Genomic DNA, 25,166 nt, shown 5'->3' on the forward strand with positions numbered 1-25,166 from the left:
TGGCAAAAACGTTTCACCCAGCTTCTTTGCTACTGCTCTATATTTTACCTCGTTCTTTCTGCTCTCCCGAAGCCTTCCCTTGGATTATTAATTTGTTTTCAATCTTTCTTTCTATAATAAAGGTTCCTTTTCCCTACTTCCGTCATTCCTCACTTCACAGTGAACGAAAACAAAGAAAGGAAAGAAAAAGAATACAGATAGATGATAAAAGGAACAGAAAAGAATGTTTCCTGTCTTCCCTGGCTCTTCAGTAAACAAGTCCCCCAGGCTCTAGATCATAAACAGCCAGGGGCATCTGGAAATGTGTGGCGACATTTCTGACTGCCACAGTGACTTGTGAAGGCTACTGGCATTTACAGCCAGGAAGCCAGCGGTGCCAAGCTCACTGTAGTTCTGAGAGTCCCACGCACAAAACAGACCTGTCTGCCCAGAATGCCAACAGTGCTCTCCCACTGAGAGAGATGACATATTCTTTGCCTTTTGGTAGGAAGCCAGTTTCTGTAGAAAGCACGAGAAGAAAGCAACCCAAGTGAGAACAGTGCATTCTCAGGTAAGTGAGTTGCAAAGGAAGTTGGCTGAGCAGATCTTCACGATGACTGGATTCTATGATCTCTGCTCCTCTGGAGTCAAAACAGTCATCTCCCCACGACTTGCATGCTAAGATTCTTCAGTCGTGTCCGACTCTTTGCAATCCTACAGACTGTAGCCCGCCAGGCTCCTCGGTTTATGCAATTCTCCAGGCAAGAATACTGGAATGGGTTGCCAAGTTCTCCTCCTCCCCCACCAGCACTTAGATGGTAACAATTCCCATTCTAAGTTAATTGTCCTGCAGGTCACAGCTACTGCCCATACTGTCATTCAAACACTGCCATCAATGCTACCTGCAAGGACAGGAATTTGAGGACCAAATGATCACTTCTTTCTGGTACTTCAAAAAAGTTGGAGAATAAGCAGGATCTCTTATCAAAATTTCAACAAATTATGGCAACATATGGTTTTCTGTATGCCTTTATCATTAACTTTCTACCTAGGGAGCTCAGAGGGTTTGATAAATAAATGCTAAGAGACAGTAAAAATTAGACTTTCCAGTTACCAAGAAAGAAACAGATCATAAATAAAGCCATTAAGTTGGCCACAGAAATATTCTTGTGCAGTTCACCACTTTCACTACCACACTGGCATAAAAGATTTCAATAATAAAGATATACAAAAGATTGTACAGATATAATGGTAGAAACCTTCTAAACTGTTTACCAGTGAGTATTTACAGGATACTCTATAACTCTTCAGGAATGTGAATCCAAAATCTCTTGAGATGCTTATGTCCAAAAGGATGTCTTCCTCCAACTAGCTACTTTGAGAGGCTCTATACATTCTAGAAACCCTATCACTACTCTTGGTAAAGTGCTATCAAGGGCCAGTGTAAGTCACATAAGAAAAACAATACTGTTATTTAAGCCGACGTTTCCATTTCTACTGAAAATGATATTACCCAGTTTGTCTCCTTTCTTTACCAAACATGGCTCTGAATGACTTGGAAACAAATCAAATCCACCTCCAAAAGGAGTCATAAGCATCAAGACACCGGATAGACAGAAGCTGTGCTACAGATTCTCAGCACGATTCCAAGACAGGCTTTCCCCACGCCCTTCTGGGCAATAGCAGCATCAGTGCAGAATGAGTGCCTTCTGAGGCGAGTGGTAAAGTGATGTATAGTGCTGACATGTTACTTCCAGGCTCCTATTTCTCCTGGTCCTCCCCCATCACTCCCAGAGCTCTTGGTCCCCTGACCTCACACAGGCTACCCCCACTTTCCAGGCCTTTCCATCGCCCTTCCTGCTCACTTCCCTAACGAGGCCGGTTCACTCCTTCCTCCCTAGAACTGCAACCACTGTGTCGCCAGTATCCTCAGCAGCCTTCTGCCTGGTGTTCCGGTGGGCCTGCCCTGGGAACTTTCCATCAGGGACGTGCAGGTGGGCTGGGCCCACCACAGGCGCGTGCTCTCAGTGCCAGCTGAACCCTCAGCATCTCTGCCATCATCCCTGGACCCCTACAGCTTCTGCTCCAGACAGGACTCTTTTTCTGCAGAGCCAACTTTGTTCCTGTCAGTACACTTGCCCACACTATCAGAAATACCTCCATTTTATACTTCAGCCACAAGCTCACCTACATCTCATCCTTTCTCCTTATTTCCACTCTCTTCTGTTCCATCTATTTACAGCAATGTTCCACCGAAATCCAGTTCCCCTCCACCGACAGCCCAGTTCCTGTGCTTTTTCCCTCTCAGCAGACGGTACAACCAAGTTCAAATCCCCGCCATTCATTAAAATCAGAGCAACACAACAAGGGCTTCCCTCAGGTAAAGCAATGCGGGAGACCCGGGTTCAATCCCTGGGTCGGGAAGATTCCCCTGGAGAAGGAAATGGCAACCCACTCCAGTTGCCTGGAAAATTCCACGGACAGAGGAGCCTTGTAGGCTACAGTCCATGGGGTCGCAAAGAGTCGGACATGACGGAATGACTTCACTTCAACACAGAGTCCCCGCCGGCTCTGTGTCTGCCCTAAGTAGTCTTCATTTTCTCACTTTTCTTTCAGCCCCAGCACCTCCGTGGGGCTTTCGTCCTCATCACCCATCACCCCACCAATACAACTCTGCCTAAGTGTCACTCAAAACAACTTAATCTTTATCTCACTTGATCTGATATTAATCATTTCTTCCTTTCTTAAAAAGATCTCTTCTCTTGGCTTGTGTGACATTGCTTTTTTAAAAAATTTTGCTGCCATTCTGAAGAATCTATCTCATTTTTCCCGAAAAAAAAAAAAAAAAAGCCCTTTCCCCTTACAACCATTCATGAGCCCCTTCTCTACTGAGCTTCATCTCTGACTCTTCTTTCTGTAGAGGTCCAGGAGGACCTCTTCCATGCCTTTTACCTCTACAACCAGACTTTTCCTACTGGAAGCCATCATCCATCCTCCAGTGACCTTCTGAACATGGAAATTATATAATCCTATCGCTATCAAGATTAAAACCATTCCAAGCCACCCTCCCCCTGTCAATTCAGCAATCTGGTTTTGCCTATCTCTTCAAACTCATTGCCTGTTTCTCCTCTTACATTTCCCTCTGGTTGTAGGGTTCAGAACACACTACCCTAATCATGTTTCCCTGTCTTTGTCTGTCTTAAGGAAAGTCTGTCCACTGAGCAAATTCGTATTCCTTTAAGACCAAACTCCACAGTCTCAGCTTCCTTAGGACACCATCCAGGCCGAGACAAATCTCCAAGTCTCCCCCTTTTGTTCCACCGTGATGTCTGTGTGTTCCCCTTATAGCTGCCAGCACAGAGGACAATAAGGATTTCTTTGTCAGACTGTCACTCTACTCGTCTGCGAGGCTCCATATCTATCTGGTAAAGAATTATAAACACTTGGAAAATGAACTGCCTTGCTGTTTCTCAGTTAATATTGATTACCCTAATCACTAGGCAGGTCCTAATGCTAATTGAGCATGCTCAAGGGAGATGAGAATACTAACACTGAACACAAGTGAAATAAATCTATGATATTTTCCAAATTTGTAGAGAACACATCCTATTAAATGCTAAGTCATTGCAGCAGCATAATTCTGCAATTTGACAGCATGTTCAATAATGTCCCCAGAGAAATTTTCTATCGTGTAGTTGCTTTTACCATCAGGGGTTTAATCAACACCTGAAATTATTTTAATTCTTGGTTTTATCACCGTACATACTTCAGTGCTAAAGAAAGAAATATTTCCTTCTACTCTTCACTTACCCCCATCCTTAATAGCTGCTTTGTTTTTTCATTTATTCACTAAATATTCAGTGTACGGAATACTCACTATGTGCCTGGCATTCTGCCACATATTAGCCACAAGATAGGATTTGTAGCAGACAGTCTGCCCCATGGAACTAACTTTCACCAAGAAAGAAAAACAAAATCAAAGAAGCAGACGTAAAACAATTTACTAAAGTAATTATGTTTGTGTATACCGCCATGAAGGAAACAAACAAGAGATGAAATAGAGAACAATAAATTGGAGAAGACAGCAGGTGTGGTCATTAGGGAAGTCATCTTGAGAATAGCACTTAAGGCAACACCTGGAAAAAGAGAAGAGCCAGTCATATAAACTGCCAGAAGAAGAACATTCCAGCAGAGGAGATAGCCCATAGCTACAAAAGCTTAGCATGCTTAAGGAAATGTAAGAAAACCAGAGTGGCAGGTCAAGGGGCAGAGAGAAAGGAGATGAGTTTGAAGAGAAAAAGTGGAGAGACATGTGGGACCTTGACGACCATAGTGTCAAGACTGGATTTCAGTCCAAGGGCACTGAATCTGCTGGAGAGTGTTAGGCAAGGAACGCCATGATGTCATTTACAGATTAAACCAGTTTACAAGGGAAGACACTAGTTAGGAAGTTGTATTACATCTGACTGGTAGGTAGTATCCCCCTGACCTGCACCAGGATTAGTGAGGGTTGTCATGGAAATGAATACAGTGGGTGCACTAGAGAAATATTTTGGAGATCTAGGTAGAACTTGCTGATGGGCTGAACGTGGCAGTCATTCAAAAAAAGAGAATCAGAGACGAGCGAGCTTCTACTCTGACAAACACAGTTGATGTCGGTGCTATGTCCTGAGTACAGTGGGCTGGACATGGGGAGCAGGGGCGGTTCCATTTTGGCCACTGCCATTTAAGTATAGATGCCAAGTAGGCAGCAGGATACGCAAGTCACTCAGAGGCGAACTCTGGACTATTGAAATAAATTTGGAAGGCATCAGTATTTAGGTAGTTTTATGAGATCAAAAGAAAAATTAGAGGAAACGAAGAGGATAGGACACAGGGCCAAGTCCTGAGGAACCCCAAATGTGGAGGGTAGCCGGAAAGCCAAGCCTGTCTGTGAAGCAGGAAGAAAAGAAAGTATTTTTAGAGTCAAGGGTGAGGGCTGTCAATGCTAAACTATCAAATAATATTTACCAGGTTCAGAGCTATGATAAGGCACCCAATATTCTACACAGAATAAGAAAACACTCTAAAGTTTCATCAAGTGACTCCAGGTCAAGAATGAAAATCCAACTGTAAAAATATTCCCGTTACATTCAATATGACCCATACAATACATAGACGATCTCTTTTAAGCTAACTTGTGGGGGGAGTTATAGTAGTCAAAATGACAGTTATTAAACCATTTCTATATGAATATATGAATTTTTCATTTTGATGTTGACCAAAGAAGAAAGATTCTAGGGCTAAAGCATGATGGTTTCATCTACTTTAATTCTAGAGCTGTGGTTACCGGTCTTTGCCAGAGTAATTTGTAGGCATAACAGGACATGCTCTCCAAAGAAATCCCATCACAAGCTTTCCACTGGCACTGCTTTCCATTTGCTCAGAGATCCAACACACAGTCTGCTTCAGGCTCACTGTCCAAGATGACCTGGGAGCAGCGAGAGCCAGCAGCAAAAGGAGGGTGGCCCAGGCCCACCGTGTGAGCAGAGCACGTGCTGGCACAAGGACCTCAGCTTAGCCCGCTGAGGAGAGTGGGGGACTGAGCAGCAATGCCTCAGCCACCTTCTAGTTGGAGAAGAAATGCATACAATGTCGTGTTAGTTTCTGCTGTGCAAGGACTCAGTGAGCTATATACATATATCCCCCGCCCCCCTTGAACCTCCCTGCCCAGCCAACCCATCCCTCTAGGTCATCAGAGAGCACTGAGCTGAGCTCCCTGTGCTACACAGCTTCCCACAAGTTATCTATTCACACATGGCAGTGTATGCATATCAATCCTACTACTCTCTCAATTCTTCAGAAAAACAAATATTATATATCAACACGTGTGTATGAAACCTAGAAAGATGGTACAGATGAGCCTGTGTGCAGGGCAGGAACAGAGATGCAGATGTAGAGAACAGACTTGTGCACACAGAGGGGGAAGGCGAGCCACCTTCAACGTGTGCTCTTTCTCTTCAGTAAGGTCGGGACAGAGTCTTATATAAAGTTTCCTTTCCAGTAGAGAATTCACAGCAGTGTTCAGCACAGAAGTGGTGCGTGAAAATCATTCTGAAGAAAATAAATTTAGGCATATATTTGTTAAAAAAGTAAGTATAGGTAGAATAACCAACCAAACAAACAAAAAACCTCTGAAAAGGAAGAGTAAGATGGAGAAGCAGTTCTGATAGATTAGTAAACAAGTTAATGATTGAAACCATGTGGTACTGGGACATAAACTCACTGAGAGGCCAATGGGACAGTATAGAAGACTAGACCAAATAGGCCCAACATACCAGGAAATTCACAGTATTGTAAGGCAGACCATCAAGTCAGTGAGGAAAACACAGTTTATTAAAAAATGATTTGGGGACAACTAAATAGCCGACTAGAGAAACATAAAGTTGAATGGATGCTTCACACCAAATATATCAAGAAAAATTCCAGGTGGATGAAAGACTTAGATATAAAAATGAAACTAAACTACTAACATAATAGAAGAAATCATGTAAGAATTATTTTGCAAGCTCACTAAAAGGAAGGCCTTTTAAATTATTTATTCACTTTTTATAGATGTATTGATTTACAATATTGTGTTAGTTTTAGGTATAAGAAAAGAGATCCAGTTATACATGTATATGTATTTTCTTTTTCATATTGTTCTTTATTATGTTAAGGAAAGCCTTTTAATTGTGACAAAAACACCAGTCTTAAAAGAAAATATTGATACATTTTTTAATTGACTACACTAATCTTTTTGCTTTCTGTACCTAGCCAAAACTATAATAAAGAGAATAAAAAAGACAAACACCAAAACATGGGGAAACTCTTCATAACTGTTACCACACACAAAAAAACTAATTTCCCTAATTGTATAAAATTTCCTATAATTCCTTATGAAAGAGATGAGCAGATTAACAGAAAAATAAACAAATGATAAAAATAGCAGGTCATGGAAAAGGAAATAGAAATAGTTCCTAAACCTATTAAAAAAAAAAGCTCCACTTCAATCATAAGGGGAAAATATGATACCATGTTTTGACCTGTCATACTGAACAATATCTAAAAGGTTTATAACACACTGTACTAACGAAGGTGTGGAGAAATAGGAATGCTCGTACACTGTGGGTGGGAGTGTAAGTCAGTACAACCCCAGGGAGGGCAACTTATCAAGTTATAAACGTGCATGTTCTTTGATCATGCAATTTCATTTTCTTAGATGAAATCTGTCCTACTGACATATTTACATATGTGAGAATAAACATGTATGGATATTTTTGTAGCATAGATTGTATATTAGCAAAAGACTAGAAATAATCTCAATATCCACTAAAAGGGCAAAGGGTTAAACAAATTAGAGATATCCACAAAATGGATCAGTAGGCTGTTTAGAAAAGATGATAAAATTGTTATATATTATTCAAGGAAATGGTCTATTAAGTCACTCAGTTGAACAACAACAATAAAAGTATTCTATATGCTATTTGTGTGTAGCTTTGTTAATAGGAGAACATATATTCATATTTGTATGTGCAAAAAACATCTGAAAGAATATTCTAGAACTTACTGATAAATGTTGCTTAGTGGAGGTAAACTGAGTGGCTAGGGATGAGAAATGGAAGGGAGACTTTCAATTATACATTTTAAAAAATACTCTTATTGTGGAATCATGTGAATGAATAAATGCAAGTTAATTAATAACAAAAATAAGGGAAATGACTAAAGAAGAGAGGAAGGGAAAATGAGAATGACTGAGTTCATTAGACTTTTGCAACCCTAACAAATCGTTTATATGTACAAACCTGATAAACTAGAAAGCAGTAACTGATGTTCAAAATGATAATCTTCAGACATGAAACGCACTGAATACAATTTATATCGAAAGTGTTCGGCTTACCGAGGCAAAACCTTGAACCATTCCATTACATAACTGTTTTCAACAACATGAACAAAAAATAAATAAGACTTCTTGGTTAACCTTTAAACCAAATATTCAATAAGACCAAGTTCTGCTGTTCATTCAGTTACTGAATGCTTCTGCTTGTAAGGTTCTATGGATACAAAGATTCAAAAGCCTCTTGGTGTTTGATAAGGAAGTGAAATATAAATGAGTAATTACTGTGCTGGTGGAAACTGCCGAAAGAGAGGCATGAAGAAGACACTGAGAAAAATACAGAGGAGGCTCCAACATAAACTAGTACCTGGTACCTCCCCCTTCTTCCCCATCCATTGCCTGGACTCTTCACATAACTCAGGACTAAGAACTTCCAAGCTGAGTTCCTGGATATCAAGGGGATAGTGGCCCAAAGGAAAATACACAAAACGTGTTCACGCAAAAAAAGAGATAGAGTCCTTACTCAGAAACCAACTTTTGGATGAAAGTGAAAAGTCACTAAAGAGGTAAGACCAATAATGAGGATCTCCTCATTAAGGCATCAGGTTTCCCTGGTAGCTCAGCTGGTAAGGAATCCACCTGTAATGCAGGAGACTCTGGTTCGCTGGCTGGGTCGGGAAGATCCCCTGGAGAAGGGATAGGCTACCCACTCCAGTATTCATGGGCTTCCCTGGTGGCTCAGACAATGTAGAATCCGTCTGCAATGTGAGCAACCTGGGTTCAATCCCTAGGCTGGGAAGATCCCCTGGAGGAGGGCATGGCAACCCACTCCAGTATTCTTGCCTGAAGAATCCCCATAGACAGACGAGCCTGGCAGGCTGCAGTCCATGGGGTTGCAAAGAGTCGGACACGACTGAGCAACTAAGCACAGCACAGTACAAGAAAAAACCAACGAAGAATTCAGACCACAGCTCCGTGCCACAGACTAGGTCAAGAACAAACAGGTGAAGAGAGAGGACATCAATGGTACTGAGATTCCTGCCAAGACCCTCAGCCCAGGACTGGAGGAGGAAAACCAGAAAAGCTATGTTTAGAATTCATATTCTGGGTTCACTGCTGAGCAAAACTGGGAAGATTTCCTTATCACCCACCCTGGAGCCTTTCTTGCTTTTGGAGCCTCTTGCCACCCCGGCAGTCCTGTGCACTCATGCTGTCCTGAGAGCTTTCTGCATCCAATAAAGAGGATTTCCAAACTGCTGCACTAAAATATTAATCAATGAATTGCTAACTCTTCCCTGGGGGAAGAGTGTAAAGAACTGGACTGGAATGTAAAAAAGCCAGGCTCAGCTTCCAGATGGTCTAACTTGTTACAGGACCTTAGGAAGTAATGTGAACTTCATGGACCTATTTCTTCTGTCATCTGTAAAATGGAGATAATGCTATTTGCTGTCTCTGAAAGTAGTTGTAATGATGAAATAAACAGTCAGCAAACATTATGGCCAACACTGTGCCACTTCCTTCCCTCTTTTCTCTCTTTTCCATCTCCATTATAGAAACGTCCGCTTTCCCAGACTCTTTTGCAGGTATGTGTAGCCATGTGATATAGTCATGATCAGACATCATAAGCAGGGGCACTCACTAGAATGCTTTTGCTTTTTTAGATAAAAATGATATTTTACTGGCACAGGATGCTTCATTCCCCTTCCTCTGACCCTAAAAAGAGGTGATGTCAAGGTCTGCAGAAGTTATCTTGTGATCATAAGAAAAAGGTGAAAAGAATCACTGTCGTGCCATCCCTGACATCTGGAGCCACTGAGTCAGCAACCACAGACTCCATTTGCTTAAGCCACTATTAGTTGAGTTTTTTGTTAAGCAGCTAAAAGTATGTCTACATGTAATTTAAAATACCTTCAACTGCTATGTAGGCTTCCGAGGTTGCTCAATGGTAAAGAATCTGCCTGTCAATGCAGGAGACACAGGTTTGGTTTATGGGTCAGATCCCCTGAAGTAGGAAATGGCAACCATTCCAGTATTTATTCTTGCCTGGAAAATCCCATGGACAGAGGAGCCTGGCTGGCTACAGTCCAAAGACTCTTTGGGGTCACAGAGAGTCAAACACAACTGAGCAACTGAGCACATACATACTATGTACAGGTCTATAAAAATAGGTCTTCCCTCATAGCTCATTTGGTAAAGAGTCTGTCTGCAATACAGGAGACCCGGGTTTGATCCCTGGGTCGGGAAGATCCCCTGGAGAAGGAAATGACAACCCATTCCAGTATTCTTGCCTGGAGAATCCCATGGACAGAGGAGCCTGGCAGGTTACAGTCCATGGGGTTGCAAGAGTCGGACACGACTTAGCGACTAAATCACCACCATAAAAACAGGGAACCATCATCAACTTAAACACTCTCAAGAATCCCTTGGACTGCAGAGAGGTAAGACCAGTCCATCCTAAAGGAGACCAACCTTAAAAACTCACTGGAAGGACTGATGCTGATGCTGAAGCTCCAATACTTTGGCCACCTGATGTGAAGAGCTAACTCACTGGAAAAGACCCTGATGCTGGGTAAGACTGAGGGCAGGAAGAGAAGGGGATGAGAGAGGATGAGATGGTTAGACAGTATCACTGACTCAATGGAGATGAATTTGAGCAAACTCCAGGAGATAGTGAAGGACGGGAGAGCTGGGCATGCTGCAGTCCATGGGGTCGCAGAGATTTGGACACAACTGAGTGACTAAACAACAAAACACTTAATGGAGAGAGCAGCCAGTATTTCAAAAGGGATGTATATCAAATATTAGAATTTAAAGTATATATGGTAACTGCTGAGTGGCAGAGTTACTTCTTGGGAGGCTTTTGTTCATGCCTTTTAAATATCAACCAGCTGCTCAGAATATCAAATTGTATCGGTTCAGTTCAGTCACTCAGTCATGTCCAATTCTTTGCGACCCCATGGACTTCAGCATGCCAGGGCTCCCTGTCCATCGCCAACTCTCGGAGTTTACTCAAACTCGGGTCCATTGAGTCGGTGATGCCATCCAACCATTTCATCCTCTATTGTCCCCTTCTCCTCCTGCCTTCAATCCTTCCCAGAAATCTGTATTCAGGTCAGGAAGCAACAGTTAGAACTGGACATGGAAAAACAGACTGGTTCCAAATCATGAAAGGAGTAGGTAAAGGCTGTATATTGTCATCCTGCTTATTTAACTCATATTCAGGGTGAATCATGAGAAATGCTGGGCTGGAGGAAGCACAAGCTGGAATCAAGATTGCTGGGAGAAATATCAATAACCTCAGATATGCAGATGACACCACCCTTATGGCAGAAAGTGAAGAAGAACTAAAGAGCCTCTTGATGAAAGTGAAAGAGGAGAGTGAAAAAGTTGGCTTAAAGCTCAACATTCAGAAAACTAAGATCATGGCATCCGGTCCCATCACTTCATGGGAAATAGATGGGGAAACAGTAGAAACAGTGAGAGACTTTATTTTCTTGGGCTCCAAAATCAATTAAAAGACACTTGCTCCTTGGAAGAAAAGTTATGACCAACCTAGACAGCATATTAAAAAGCAGAGACATTGCTTTGCCAACAAAGGTCCGTCTCATCAAAGCTATGGTTTTTCCAGTAGTTATGTACGGATATGAGAGTTGGACTAACAAAGAAAGCTGAGCACCAAAGAATAGATAGTTTTGAACTGTGGTGTTGGAGAAGACTCTTGAGAGCCCCTTGGTCTTCAAGGAGATCCAACCAGTCCATCCTAAAGGAAATCAGTCCTGAATGTTCATTAGAAGGACTGATGTTGAAGCTGAAGCTCCAATACTTTGGCCACCTGATGCAAAGAGCTAACTCATTTGAAAAGACTCTGATGTCATTGTATGACTCATACACAGATGTTTTGCAGCCAGTGAAGCTTGGATTTAATTTTTGACTTGACCACTTACTAGCTAGTGGTTTTGGGCAAGATAAACCTCTCTAAATCTCAAGTTGCTCATCCACAAAAATTTAAGATAAAGTCAGTCTTGCATGATTATCATGGGGCAATAACATACTCTGCAGACCCCATTAAAAATGACCCCCTGGCTAAGTAATAATATTCCATAGAATCTTCAAGTGGGGCAAGAATATAAATTAAGTACTAACATAAAAATGAGAAAGTCAGTCATGGAAAAGGAGGAAGGGAAATGCAAGAGGAAAAATAGATCAAAGCAAAGTCATTATTGAGAGGAGGTACAGAAACTTCAAATGTTTTTAAATTTTCCTTTTCTGACTTAGACAAGAGCTGTGTCTACAGACCAAAATCTTACACTAGTCCAATTCGATCCAGGAATTTAAGGTTATCAAAAATCCATGCCCTGCTGCTCTTAAAATTTATTTAAAATCTTAACCCCCTTTTACATGGCTCCTCTCAATAGGTCCACACCTTCTGTGGATCCACGCAGGCATTTTACATGTGCTGATGTATTATTGGGTAATTATGGTCACAGTGTCTTGAAATTCATGCAAACTATATCTAAAAATTTCATTTTAACTTCCATAAAGATAGAATAATTATTTTTCCCCTTTCAGTTCTCTCAACAGAAGTGATATGACGGAAGGCAGGAAGGTGTACGGCTTGGGAGGCTGTGCTCTAGAATCTCCTGCACTTAAACTTTCTAAGCCTCAATTTCATCATCTGTTCAGAAGGTCTAGTCTCTCACAGGACTGACGGAAAACTAGATGAGACAGTGGTAAACAAATAACAGTTTCTTTCACAATAATTCATTTCTGTAGTGGGTCAACAGGTAGCATCCGATGAAGGCACTCCTACCTAACTGAAAGGAGAGTAAGAAGAGATGGACACAGACATTGACATCAGTGATGATATTAACAGTATTAGAAAGGATGAAAATCAAAATTAGAGCAAACAAAAAACTGTAATAAAATCCCTCCAAGGTCAATTTTTCACTAGTGTTTCATTGACATGCCGGTCTAAGTGTCTATAAATGTTTGTAAGTGTCCTGACATCATCTTGGGAGTTGACAGGGAATAAACCATAAGGCTATCCTAAAGAAAATCAACCCTGAATATTCACTGGAAGGACTGATGCTGAAGCTGAAGCTCCAATACTTTGGCCACCTGATGTGAAGAACTGACTCACTGGAAAAGACGCTGATGCTGGGAAAGATTGAAGGTGGGAGGATAAGGGGACGACAAAGGATGATATGGTTGGATGGCATCGTCGACTCAAATGACATGAGTTTGAGCAAACTCCAGGAGATAATGAAGGACAGGGAAGCCTGGTGTGCTGCAGTCCATGGGGTTGCAAAGAACTGTACATGACTTAGTAACTGAACAACAACAAGAACAAGTAAAATAAAATAAACATGGTAAGTCTTCAGTTCAGTTCAGTCGCTCAGTTGTGTCTGATTCTATGCGACCCCATGAATTGCAGCACACCAGGCCTCCCTGTCCATCACCCACTCCTGGAGTTCACTCAGACTCACGTCCATCGAGTCAGTGATGCCATCCAGCCATCTCATCCTCGGTCGTCCCCTTCTCCTCCTGCCCCCAACCCCTCCCAGCATCAGAGTCTTTTCCAGTGAGTCAACTCTTCGCATCAGGTGGCCAAAGTACTGGAGTTTCAGCTTCAGCATCATTCCTTCCAAAGAAATCCCAGGGCTGATCTCCTTTAGAATGGACTGGTTGGATCTCCCTGCACTCCAAGGGACTCTCAAGAGTCTTCTCCAATAGCAAAAGTGATGGGACCAGATGCCATGATCTTCGTTTTCTGAATGTTGAGCTTTAAGCCAACTTTTTCATTCTCCTCTTTCACTTTCATCAGGAGTCTCTTTAGTTCCTCTTCACTTTCTGCCATAAGGGTGGTGTCATCTGCATGTCTGAGGTTATTGATATTTCTTCCAGCAATCTTGATTCCAGCTTGTGCTTCCTCCAGTCCAGTGTTTCTCATGATGTACTCTGCATATAAGTTAAATAAGCAGGGTGACAATATACAGCCTTGACGTACTCCTTTTCCTATTTGGAACCAGTCTGTTGTTCCATGTCCAGTTCTAACTGTTGCTTCAAAGCCAGGAAATAGCTGAATATGAATGAATCTGTTGATTCTAAACATTTAATCTGAAGTGAAAACTGTACATTTTTTATTAGAAGCATTACAGCAATGATTGCTGCATAGCTAAAATGTAGTATCATCACCTTAGTTATTTGAAGCACTTAAAAACACTAGCTAAAAGCCTGTGCACATGTATTAGCTCATTTGCCCTTATAACAGTCTAATTAAAGTGCGGGCAATTGAAAGAATGTGGTCATGGTCAAATGGTGAGTTACTGAGAAGCCTGGAGTAAAAGTTCAGGTCATCCAGAATTCACATTATTTGACGGGGGCAGCAGGCTGAACAGAAAAGTTAGATTCAAATCAAACATTTAAAAAGCAAATAAATGCTTAAATGCTTAAATTTACATTAGGAATTCTAAAATGTCACCTCTATTCCCTGATGATTGAGATGGCAGGAGCTCCTCAGACCTCCTGCTTCACTGGCAGAAGCAAATACTTAAATAAAATTACACATTACATTCAATGCCCTGGGGTAATAGAAATAAACCTCTTTCTGGTTAGGCTTTTCTCCAAGTTAGATATTCTTCATCCTGAATATTTGGTAAAAACTTCAGCTGAATAGAACCTCAAAGAACCTCTTCAGCTGAATAGAACCTCTTCAGCTGAGTAGAACCTCAAACCTCACTACTTGAGATGAAACTTAGCCATTTGGAAGTGTGCGTAAGTCACCACATGTTATTGGCGCCTGGCACTGCTCTAACCTGTATGTGTTTGTTCTTGTTCAGTTTCCAAGTCACGTCCAGCTCTTTGAGACCCCATGGACTGCAGCATACCAGGCCTCCCTGTCCCTCATGTGTTCATGTACATGTATGAATTCATATTAAATACTTATCTTAAGAGAGTAGATACAATTTTCATCTTTCTCTTAGGAATGAGGGAACTGAGGGGTTAGAGGGTGAATCAAGGTTATATGGCGCTGAGGTATGGGTCTGGGATATGACCCTAGGCACTCCAGCTTCAGATTTGCATCGAAAACAAATCTATGGCTGCTCATTGCATACTCAGCCAGTTATAAAACAATTTTAGGAAGAAAATACAGACAACACTAACAACAATATCAAACAAACCCATGTATTACTGACAAGTCTGGTTATGTAGGGCACTAGCATTCAGCTAAGGAGAAACAAAAGATACACAATAAGGAAGGAAACTGCAGATTAAAGGAAGAGAAGTGTTACATTTAGTCAGTGAGTGGTAGCAGGAAGTCCTGGCAGAGAGGACAGATATGCACAACACACAATCAACACACACGTGCACACAAAAAGCAGACACAGGGTCTCAGAAGGGCCTACAGTCTTGACTCATTTAACGAAAGACCGACAGTCTGGTAAAGCTCAGTCACCCAAAGGCCGTGACTGCATTACGACACACACACTCTCAAGTTCCAGGAACAGTTCTGCCTTGAACGAGGACTATGAGTTGTATACTGATCCTCTCTTGTAAGGCAGGAGTATGCAGAGTTATGATACCTTTCCCTAAATTTTAGAAATGTTTCTATCTACACTGATAAAAATGGATACAGAGTAATTGACTAAAATCTTCAAAGTTCTAAAGAAAATAAGGGTCAGCACGTGATTCTGAGTGAACTCCGGGAGTTGGTGATGGACAGGGAGGCCTGGCGTGCTGCGATTCATGGGGTCGCAAAGAGTCGGACACGACTGAGCGACTGAACTCAACTGAACTGAACTGTATACCTCTATACACAGGTAAAATCTCTCAGAGGGAAAAAAGGTGAAAAAGATGGTGAAGATAAAGAGCAGACTGGCTGCTAAGGAACATACTACAAGCTCGGACAGAAGGGAAGAGGACCCAGAACAAAGGAGCTGGAAGAGGGAAGGAACCGGTAAGCACACTAGTAAGCCTGAATTTAAAATTGCAAATAATTATAGTTATCAGGATCATCATAAAGATTAATTTGGATGAGGTTGGAAAAGCAAGCTATAAATACTGGATATCAATAACACAGATGGAGGTATGGATTAAATGAAGGCCTCCAGAGGTTGTTATTCAGTATGAACAAAGGAGAAAAATTCTGATTAACTTTAGATACCGTGAAATATACATATTTGATATAAATTAAAGAAAAAATAAATTTAAAAAATCCTCACATCACCCAACATAAGGAAAGAAAGGAGAAAGAAGTCATGAAAAAGTATTGTCAACTCAAAGTAAATGTCAGAAATTGTTACAAAAAGCATAGTTGCTATAATTAATGTAACTGAACTAGACTAGACATTCAAAATACAGTGTTGAGTGAACAAAAAAATCAAGTTGTAAAATGACAGACACATCATAGCATCTTTGTGAAATGTAAACAATTTCAAATACTATAGATCGTTCATAAATACAGGTATATTTAGTGCATGTATCAAAACATGGCCTGGAAAAGTACACACGTATTCCTGAATGGCCCTCGTCACTACAGAAGGAAGGGATAAAATGAGACTTGGAAAAAAATGAAGAATATTTCAATTCTGGCTGTAATGTTCTGTTTCATCTATGATAAATAAAATCTCCACTGCTGACAGACAAAACCTCGAGTGCCTCTGGGAAGAAACCCCTCGGCAATACAGACTCAGAGCCTCCCTCCCAGCACTGGGCCGGGCAGTCTTTCTTCTTTCCTTTCTCATGTACAACAAAAAGGCTCTGCTGGAGCTGAAACCAGTGGAGAAGCTGTGTAAGAGGAAAGTCACCAGCATGGTTCTTTAAGCTCAGCTGCTCAGAGTCTCGGCAACTGGGAGCATTCCAGCAGCGTATGAAACAAGAGCCCCAGGTTTGTGTACAAACCACAGGGAAGAATCTTTTTTAGTTGTTTATTTTTATTTTTCTAAGTTCAGCCTTCTAAGTTAGCTAGCATGGAGCTTTATGAAATACAGTCAACCCAGTCTGATGACAGTCAAGATTAAGCGAAAAATGAGCTGAATTGTAGCTTAGTGTTGAATGCCCAAAACTTCCTCTTTAAAACATTCTCCTTTACTTGTTCACAACGGTTGTGTGTCGTTATGTTAACTGTTACTTTGCTGATTTGAAAACACAACGAGGTAGACAATAATTGGCACATGTGTTACAATTAGCCATGCCCGTAATTAAGTCTGATCATGGGGACTAGCTCTGAACCTCCACGTGGCAAAACCAGACAGGCACGTCTGGAGCAGTTGATGTTTAATAAAGATCACAAATTCGTATTCTTTGGATTCAAACCAGCAAATACACTTGCTCGGTGCTCCAATAGATAACCAGAGGGGCCACAATGAAGTTTGTATTCTCTAGAATCTCTTTTTGGTCCATTTTGTTCTAATGCTCTTGGGAATGACATGGAGTCCTCCTAAAACACTGCATCCTAAAGGCAGGCTGTAGAAAATAAGGTCAAAGTAAAAATCTACCTACTTCTTAAGGAACGTTCTCTACCAAAAAGCAGAACCACCAAGCTTGTGGATAAATCAGAGGTGGTAAATAGAGAGGGGAACCAATTCCAGTCAAAATCAATCTGAGAGGTTAATTAAGCCATATAAACAGTATCAGCCATACCTTCTTATACTCTTTAGTAGGTGTTTACAGTAGAGACAAGGAAATTAAGAATGAGAGAAAAAACAATGTCACTCAATCCTTCAGATGGCAGGAATTTTAAAGTTCCATAACTCTTCTGAACATATTAAATTCAAAACTAGGGCTACTGCCAATAAGTGAAATCGAGGATACATGATTTTTAAATGTGCAGGGAATACACAAAAGTCTGAGGAACCACCAAAACAAAACCAGTTTATTATATGTTTCTACACTCCAAAATTCACAGACTTGAAAGACTGGAAAGTCCATTACGAATGAGACTTCAATCACATTTAATGCAGCAATCATTCTGAGCCTGTACAACATGCCAGCCACTACTGGAGATACTACAGTCCATGGATTTCCCAGGCCAGAATACTGGATTGGGTAGCCTTTCCCTTCTCCAGCGGATCTTCCCAACCCAGGGGTCCAACCCAGGTCTCCCGCATTGCAATTGGATTCTTTGCCAGCTGAGCCACAATGGAGATAAAGAAATCAGCGACAGCCCCTGATGTCAAGGAAATGTCCTCACAACGCAGGGGAGAACAATCAGTGTAAACCAACAACTACATTTCTGTTGAAAAAGCTCCACCACACTTAAGCATTGTGACTGATCTTGAGCAAGTCTCTTTACTCCCTGTACTTCACTTTTCTCAATAAAATAATAACACCTAGCTCACCAAGTTATCACACGACTGTAAGATAATCCAAATATGGCTGTTAGCATGCTCCCTGACACACAGAAAAGGCTGAACGCATATTGCCCGCATGCCTCATCAGTGTGGTTTATGATCGTAGCAAACCACACTAGATCATGCCACATGCTAACACAGAAATGCAACTAGGTCAGGGGGTGGGGTCAGGAAAAGCTTGCCACAGAGGGAAACCTGGGCCAGGTCCAGAGGCAGGTGGACAAAAGTAGTATATTCCAGGCCAAAGGTGCAGCACATAACACACAGAGGCACAAGAAGCTGAAAGCAGAGCACAGCTTTGGCTCTCCAAACAGTTTGGGATAGTTCCAATGATGTGTGTGTGTAGCGGGGGAGGCACTGTTAATGAATGCGGCGGAAGGGGTGGGAAAGATCAGATCACAAAAACACTTACAGGCCACGAGGAGGCCTCTGGCTTTCCTTGCACAGTGTTCACTATTCGCACTGAAGGTGATTCTCATGGTTGACACCAGTTATACACAACAAAACGAATGTGCACTTGTACATTTCAAATTGGAAACAATACAAGAAAAAAATTAACATTTTAATTTTTCACTTCGGTTTAACTTCTGTTCAATGTTGCAGAGAAAGGGAGAGGGGATTTTTTTAAAAGGTGGGAAGGAAAGAGGCAAAGAAAAAGGACAGAAATGAAAGAAGCCAACACAGGCACGCAGGCTGGAGGAGAAGACCAAAGGCCTGACTGGCGATTACGTCTCAGACCCTGACGTCCACAGCAGCAAATGGTGCAACATGTCTGCACACCTTGGGTGTAACATTCATTCCACCACATTAAACGCACTCCACAGTTTTGAAGATCAGCTTCCTAAGACAGTGAAAGTGGCCTCCAGAATCCATCTCAAAGCTGTGCTACAGGGACAAGAAACCAATAGGAGTTGATGGTGAGAGGAAACCTATTGGCCACACGCAACTAGGATGCAAATCTCCTTCCCAAGAAATCCTTCCCAAGACATCACTTGTTTTGGTTGAACATGAGGCTACGCTCGGGAAATATGTCAAAGACCTGAATTAGGGGCTTAAGACGGGAATCCCAGAGTGGAGCATGGATATAGCACAGACTCACATATAGCATCTAGATTTTATTACAGTCATCAGCGTTCCTTCCCATCCTCTCCTTCACTTTCATGGCTAATTGAACACTGGCTTCTATCCCCAACACTGTGGTTCTTTCTGAAGAATCCCTAGAGACAGATGACAAAGACAAAATATGACATATTTTATAGAACGATTAGTTATGGATAAAGATTGCTCTTCCACAGTCTCCTTGTATCAACAGTGGTAAAGTGAAAAGTACATTGCAAAATTCAGAGGAAAAATCTCCCTCATGTACATTAAAGTGAGCCAAAGGCTTGAACAGTGTCCATTTTCAAGAAATGGTTATGCTATTTTATCATTATAGCTGATATGGAAAGTAGCATTTTACTTATATATTTCAGATAAAATCACAGCTAAAAGTAAGGGTCATTTTGCAGGAGGAAAGAACTTTTGAAGTCCTGGCTTAATTTCATTCTCAACTTTGCTACTCACTAGCTGAATAAGAATGATAATCTAGATAAAATGAGGCAACATTTATAAACGTACTCAGCACAGTGCCTGCTCACAGTAGGTACATAACTGGCACATTGATTATTCTGATGTCTATTAGTTATTTCACCTCTCTAAGGAATAGCCAGTAAACATGTAGCTAAAAAATCCTGACTTCTATTTCATATGGCTCAACAATTTTCACATCAGCGTAGGGAATCTTCTGTTCCTACCCCATATCCACTCAAAGCATTCAGTGCTTATTAAGTCTTCCAGTATCTCCCCTTTGTCTCTCTCATCTTTCCGTCTAAGACCATATTTATCTTCAAGTAGTCAATCTTTTTGCATATTCCTTAAGAAATATCCCTTTCATCTCATCATTACCTTAGTCATCACATTTAATTTTTGATATAATCATCAAATACCATATGAGTGCAAGAGCAATAAGAAAATACAGGGTCAAAACATACACAGACCTCATTGTAGCCTGAGGCTCAGATTCAGAAACAGGAGACCTGGCCTAAAAAGAAAAAAACAAAAAACAAACAAAAAAAAAACACCCTTCTAGTGACTGCACCAACCCAACTGAATGGTTCTTCCACTAAAGGTCATATTGGTTATTATAGCTTGCCACCTGGGCAATTTGGAAAATTCTTTTCTGAGATACTCATTTGTTCCCATGAACCCCAATGGCTACACTCAAGAAGGTTCACACAGTCATGAAATGTTTATTCCAACCATTTTAAAGCCAGGGAACATATTAAACACAAACAGCTCAGAAAGATGTTCTGCACATGAACAGGTTCACTTGCAGGGGTTTCACACAGGAGGTGTTAATCCCGGGAGCGGCTGATCCCCAGGGACAGACACATGACTGGCACCGTGAGAGCAGACGCCACCCATCCCTTAGGGTCAGAGGAGCATCGCCTCTCCGAGACAAGGGCGCTACTGACTCTTGAGTCAGGGAGAGAAACTCTCCCCGAGGTGGCTTTTCTCCGCCAACTTTCTTTTTTCCTCTAACATACAGAGGAAGAGGTATCGAGGCAAACACCTCAAAGCAGCTTCCTAATTGTAACCATATGGAAATAGAGAACACAAATGCTGGCACATGAGTAAACAGAAGATGATAGATTTACTGTTTTTCCCAGAGGCAGCAATAATTGTATGTAGATACCTATACATCGGACAATTATAACTTGAGTTCAAGCTGGCAAATATCCACTACAGACAATTTACTTAATCTGCTAAAGCTCCCAAATGATTGTATATCACAGAAGCAGACGTGGAGATATTATAGATCCCAGAGACGGTCACCTATTAGGACTAACTGCAAAGTTGGAAAGTGCGTGTTAAACAGTCATGGAAGGCAAGTTTTAAGCTGCAAATTATTGCTAAAGGATAACAAAAAGGAAACGTATGTCATGACCTTCTAAGTTGCTTCCCACTGGGCAACCATTTTTGAAGCCTATTTGTGAACTGTGATTAAAACGTGGGCAAAGTTATATACATGAGAGAATACTGACCTCATGGCTCATCTGTCAACAGGATGGTAATCTGCCATTCTCTTGCAAGTGCAAGTCTCTAGATCCAAGAAGAGGATCATACTCTATTAGATTACAGAGAAATCTGCATAACCAAAGGATAGGTACCGTGCCCTGCCCTCAGCACTGCCAGCACTGTCTGGTACTGTCAGAAACCATGGGCAGCAGGGGTGAACCAGCTCCTGCCTCGCCCTTCCTCTGGTTCAGCTCCATCAGCGTTCTGAATGGCAGCACACAATGACGCAGCTTGGGGGCAAACAGTTGTTGTTTTCATTTTTAAGTCATGCCCCACTCTCGTGTAACCCCATGGACTGTGGCCCACCAGGCTCCTCTGTCCTTTGGCTTTCCCAGGGAAGAATCCTGGAGTGGGTTGTGGGGTTCCCATTTTCTATCCAGGGGATCTTCTCAGCTCAGGAATCCAACCCCCATCTCCCCATCATGGATTCTTTACCATTGAGCCACCAGGGAAGGCAAAAGAGTTGTGTAACTGCCCATGGAAAGGTAAAGCATATCCACAGAAAACAACTCGAGGAGGCGTAAATACTCGATTATACAGAATAATAATCAATAGAAAGAAAAAAAATTGTCTGAAATACTTAGGCCAGGCTTCGAAGAGAAGGTGATGTTTGTGATGAACTGAAGAAGTCCGAGAGTATCTTTTAAGGATCCAGATGTAAAAAGGACAAGCACAGTGGGAACCACCACAAGCATCTTGCAGGAGGTGGAGGGGAGACCCGAAGAGGAGGGCTGTGCCATCAGATAGAAGCGCTGGGAGCTGGCCTGCCACCTCTTAGAGCCCCGTGGCTCACAAGCCCCTCCAAAAGGACCAGGGCTTCCTGATCACAGCACGGCTGTATCTGGACACGTTCATTTTCACATGGCTTTCAGCCAAATGTACAAAATCCATCTCTTTTGATAGAGTTATAAGGAATAGAAACCAATGCACTGTTACAACCTCAACCAATGATATCTAACTACACTTCTGCACATTTTAATACTGCGTCTTAATGATTTAAAGTCAAACGGAATTACAAATAACTAAATTTGGGGGGGATATAGAAATGATGGTAGGAAAATACAACAGAGTAATAAGAACTGATGCTAAGATAAGGCACGTGAATGAAGCTATTGTTAGTATTACACTGCCACATCACCTCTTCTAGGACAGGTCATCTTACACACATGGTCAAGTGATGGCTGTCCTGCTTTCCCAGATGGTAATACAGGGACAAGAGGAGATGACTGGCTCACTCACCATCACAGAGATCACAGCAAGATGTATGGTCGCTAGATACACCCTCTGCAGGGCTGTTCACTAGGCTGCTCAGCCCTGGAAGGCAGAATCAGACATGACCCATGCCTTGGGGAGCCAACAGTCAGGGTCAGAGCCTGATGGATGCCGTTGTAATAGAGACCCATTAATGGATCCCCAAGGCCACATGCTGAGCCTGGCACTTCATGTTCTCTCCCAGCCTCACTGCCTCCCCAACTGTGATGCCTTATCCCCAAAGACACAGGAGAAAGTGAGGATCACAGAGGTCAAGGTTAAAGATGGGAAGCACAACAAAAACAATAAGAATGCCGCAGTTTGTGTGGTTACTGTGTGCCCAGCACTGGGCAAAGCACAAAAGCTCAGAAAATCCTGAGTAATCTCATGAGATAGGCTCTGCTGCTGCTGCTGCTGCTAAGTCGCTTCAGTCGTGTCCGACTCTGTGAGACCCCATAGATGGCAGCCCACCAAGCTCTGCCATCCTTGGGATTCTCCAGGAAAGAACACTGGAGTGGGTTCCCATTTTCTTCTCCAATGCATGAAAGTGAAAAGTGAAAGTGAAGTCGCTCAGTCGTGTCTGACTCCTTGTGACTCCATGGACTGCAGCCTACCAGGCTTCTCCGTCCATGGGATTTTCCAGGCAAGAGTACTGGAGTGGGGTGCCATTGCCTTCTCCAGAGATAGGCTCTATTATCCCCATTTTACAGATGAGAAACTGAAGCTCAGTTAACAGGTTATCAGAAATCATCAGTAAGAAGTTGGAAAAACTTGGTTTGAATCAAGTTTCATTTCTCATCAGGGCTCTTCAGTTCAGTTCAGTCACTCAGTCGTGTCCGACTCTTTGCGACCCCATGAACTGCAGCATGCCAGGCCTCCCTGTCTATCACCAACTCTCGGAGTCTACCAAGAGTGGACTCACCAAACCCATGTCCATCGAGTCAGTGATGCCATCCAACCACCTCATCCTCTGTCATCCCCTTCTCCTGCCCTCAATCTTTCCCAGCATCAGGGTCTTTTCCAATGAGTCAGTTCTTTGCATCAGGAGGCCAGAGTACTGGAGTTTCAGTTTTAGCATCAGTCCTTCCAATGAACACCCAGGACTGATCTGCTTTAGGATGGACTGGTTGGATCTCCTTGCAGTCCAAAGGACTCTCAAGAGTCTTCTCCAACACTGCAGTTCAAAAGCATCAATTCTTTGTCACTGTATAAAACTGGAGGGTAGCCAGGAAAATAAGGTGGGGGAAGTCAGAGGGAGTGGGGGGCTGGGCAGGGAAGGCTTCCTTGGCAGAGATGATCCCTCAGTTGAATTTTCATGCAGCAGCAGGATTCAGGCAAATAAAGGGGAAAGGCACTGCAGGCACAGAGGCATGGAACAGTGTGACATCTTTCAGGAACAAGTGATCCAGTCTTGCTGGAGAAGAGGCGGGCTATACAGGGGATAAGAACAGGGCTGAGTGGGGCTGACAGGCAGCTGAGGGCCAGATCATGAGGACCCTGTTGTGGGTTTCTGCATTAAAGAAAGTCATCCTGACAGCAACAGAGAGCCATGGGAACATTGTAGAACTGTTGCGACAGGATCAGGTCTATGTTTGGGACAGACACGCATGCAGCACTGGGGAGACGGACCATCTGAAAGAGGTGAGAGGGGGGAGGAGAAAGGTCACACGGGGAGCAGAGAGACCACATTCACACATGCTAAAAACAAGGGTGACGCCCAAAGCAGAAATTTCCACAAGGAGCTTGATGTGTTCCTCTGAGATGACTCTAGGCTGTGTTGTTTATTTACAGTTTTAATTCGCTGCATGTTAGAAAACGTGTGCAATTATGATGCGTGTGTGTGTGTGTGTGTGTGTGTGTGTGTGTGCGTGCACGCACTCAATTGCTTCAGTTGCGTCTGTAACCACACGGACTGTAGCCCACCAGGCTCCTCTGTCCATGAACTTCTCCAGGCAAGAATACTGGAGTGGGTTGCCGTTTCCTTCTCCAGGGGATCTTCCCGACCCAGGGACCGAATCCACATCTCCTGTGTTTCCTGCACTGCAGGTAGACCAGGAAAGCCTCATATGCAATTACACTACAATTGTAATTTCATAGATATTACTAAGATTAGGTTAAGAGAAGAGAGCTGATTTAAAGAAAAATATAAATACAGAATAACAAATAAAAGTATGTAAATATTAAAATATGAAAAATAAAATAATTTATAACTGCTATATAGTATATAAACATATTTTATGAAAAGTTTGGGAAACAGAACTAAGGTCCTTGAGAATGTGACCAGGATGGAGAAGTCATGCTAAAGACACTGAGGTGGAAATGCCTGTAGGACCCGTTGACTTTACTGGGGACAAGGGTTAGGGAGGGGAGTTGAGTGGAGGAAAGAGCGAGGGTCCTCAGTGGGGCCCTAGGAGGACCACCATTCTGAGGACAGCAGGCAGGAGAGGGCAAGGCAGAAGCCTGGGAATGGTAAGGGCTGCAGGGGCTTCCAAGGGGAGCTGTCCAGCAGGCAGCTGAAAATGGAGATGATGGACAGGAAATATAACTTGAACCACCAGGGAACAGGAAAACACATACTTAGTACATTATACATGCAGCCAGAATTTCAGACC

At 42.4% G+C, this 25,166-nt stretch overlaps 1 protein-coding gene across 1 annotated transcript in view; it reads right to left on the minus strand.

Moving 5' to 3' along the window:
• Positions 1-25,166, minus strand: part of LOC120852643 (small conductance calcium-activated potassium channel protein 2-like) — a 169,903-nt gene that overhangs the window by 126,758 nt on the left and 17,979 nt on the right. The gene's annotated exons all lie outside the window — the stretch shown is intronic.

Source organism: Oryx dammah, unplaced genomic scaffold (assembly GCF_014754425.2).
Source record: "Oryx dammah isolate SB20612 unplaced genomic scaffold, SCBI_Odam_1.1 HiC_scaffold_26, whole genome shotgun sequence".
Taxonomy (NCBI): Eukaryota; Metazoa; Chordata; class Mammalia; order Artiodactyla; family Bovidae; genus Oryx; species Oryx dammah.